This window comes from Trichoplusia ni, chromosome 7 (genome assembly GCF_003590095.1).
Source record: "Trichoplusia ni isolate ovarian cell line Hi5 chromosome 7, tn1, whole genome shotgun sequence".
In the NCBI taxonomy this organism is placed as follows: Eukaryota; Metazoa; Arthropoda; class Insecta; order Lepidoptera; family Noctuidae; genus Trichoplusia; species Trichoplusia ni.
The window spans coordinates 8343862-8346798 of record NC_039484.1 but is presented as its reverse complement, the minus strand read 5'-3'; positions in this window follow the sequence as shown (position 1 = coordinate 8346798).

Here is a 2937-nt window from a genome sequence, read left to right as displayed (position 1 = left end):
CATAAATTACTTGAAATTGAATCGTTTCGTTTATTATGACGTATGACATTTGTTTACTTCTATTATATATATATCAATTAGTAAAAGTATCAAGTCACGATAATTAACCCTAATATCTTGATCGTTCAAGAAAGGAATCAGTTTGTAATTAACAACGGCAGTTACATCTAGCTTTAAGTGAGTACGTTCTATAGAATAGTATCTTTACCAATGTATACTAAGGTTATTCTTTTGAATAAACAAACCTTTAAAAATGTTATTAATATCATAAAAGGCACACGATGACAGCCACCGGTCGGAGTATTCTTCGTGTATTGTTAAACACAAGAATCATAAAAAAAACGTTAAGTATGTACGCGTGCATTCAAGACGTTCATATAAAATGTAGGCAATGATAACACAATTCTTCCATTAGACGTTGAGTTTATAAATAAACAAACATTGTCTTCAGGTTCGTGAATAAGAAAGTTCGCATCCATACGTCTGCCTTACGTAATTTGATAAAGCAAGAATTTTATACAATCTTGTTATTTTCGTCAACGTCCAAATCTCATTTTTAATTCAGGCTCAGCTGTAATGCAATAATCGGATTACTGAACTCCACATGTGACGTGTCTTACGTAGGAGAAAGTAATAAGACGATAAGTCCTAAGACGTCTTTAAATTGTTTAATACATTATTCATAATCAAATAACTTACCTATGTGTATATGTACACGTATAATACCTATACCTATACAGCAGAAGAAAAGAATATAAAATAAAAAATGAACAAGGGGTTAAGAAACAAACTGTTTATTTCACTAGCAAATATCTGCCACCTTAACCAAATGAGAAGTAGATGACATTGGCAGTGTTGTGAAATCGTATATGCATTTCGATAAGATTTTTTTGCATTCTAGTGTAACAGGCATTAGAGTACATTCCATTACAATATGACGTCATATGGTTAGTGTTTTAACAAAAATAAAAGCCAGAACTTTTTAGAGTGGCCCTATAACTCGTTGAGAACATAAACTATACAACGCTTTGCTTTTATGAATAGTCCTGATGAAGGGCGGGTCGGTGAGCTCCCTAAAATAGGGTTGATACGCGATGACTAATGCATGGGTGCCGCCTGCCAAACGATCGAGCTATATCCCACATGTTATTACGTTCGTAATTAAAAAATAATTTTATGACGCCGAGAGATTCGTCCAAATAGTCTGTAGCGCACGGTATTTTCGATAAATTAAATGTTACTGCAATTTTAAACTAAAGGACAATTAGAATAAAGACTGAATTATATATTATTGAATTATTCGGTTATCAAATAACGAATTCATGAAATAACTTCCAAAAGTATGAATATAAGCAAATCATAAAAGACGTAACACATCATTTGGTTAAATTAAATTAATGTATAATACTGACTAGGTACTACTTACTTGCAATACTTTAATAACATGTGATTTGTGAATACTCCAATAAAACAGCTCCAGAATTTATAGTATTATTTTAGAATGAGCTAGCGTCAGTATAGTCGACAGGCAGGTTTTATGAGGTAGCTGCGACTGCCCGGTTATCGGGAACCGGGCAAGCATGCACGTGCACGTCACTCCAAAACCAAAGCTTATAATGTCACTTGTGCTTGACTTCACACGTTTGAACGGCTCAAATTAAATTCCATACTGTATATAAAATTTAATTTTAAATATGACATTTGATAGTAATATGCTTGCAGCATATTTATGAAGCCATTTCGTAAGGTTTGAAAGTGGCAGGTTCAACTTTCAGTAGGTAAATCAAAATTTTAGCTAGTACTAGGTAAAATTTAGGTAGCATCGAAAAACATTTGTATGAAAATGTTGTACTCGCAGATATTGATTTACTCGTTTATCAGTCAGATTTTTTTTTGCTTTACAGAAAAAAATAAACTACTTACATAATGTATTTTTGTAACCTAATATAATTGTAGTAATATAATTCCGATAAGTTTACGAGCACCTTGGTTTTGGCGTGGTGATCCCAACCGCTCGGGTACCCGTGAAGTCGAAATTATCAGTCACGTGTTTCGTCGGTAGTACATTCCAAAATTAATTTCGTATTTACTATTGAATGGGGCTTAATTGCCTTGCACTGATGATGTATGTTTCATTTACATGATAAGGCAGTTTCATTTGGTTCAAAGTTATTATCATATGAGTTGTGGTTCTAAAATAGAGTGTTACATGACTTTCGTGAATTTGGAGCTTTGCAAAAAGCCGATCATATCTTGTTGTCATATTCTAAAATTTAACCTCAGATTGAGTGAGCTGTGTCATTTATTTTCAAACTTTCGGCCACTACCTGTTCCATGAAGTAACTTAATAAAGATGAGGATGACAGGAAATGTCGACTCCATCAAAAAGTGGGAAGAGATATCCTGTTTGCAGAATAAATGATTTCATTTCAGTAATAGATAGTTTACCTTTTATACCTATCGGGTATGGAAACCTGAAAGTGTTGGTTGCTTCTGTATTTTGAGATCTCTGCAGTAACTAACATCAGAAACCAGTCATCATTGGCGTAGCCTTTTCCCAACTATGTTGGGGTCGGCTACCAGTCCAACCGGTTTCAGCTAGTTTCAGCTAAGTACCAGTGTTTTACAAGGAGCGACTGCCTATCTGACCTCCTTAACCCAGTTACCTGGGCAACACGATACCCCTTGGTTAGACTGGCTGTCAGACTTTTTCAAGCTTCTGACTACCTGTAACGACTGTCAAAGATGTAGGAATAACAGCCGGGGCCCACAATTTAACGTGCCTTCCGAAACACGGTGGAACTCGTTATGACAAAGATGGTCACCCATCTACGGACCAACCGCGTCAAGCATAGCTTAACCTGTGATCGAATCACTTATGCAGTTATAGCTTAGCCACAAGCCCCTCCGACATCAGAAACCAGTATAAGTATTGAT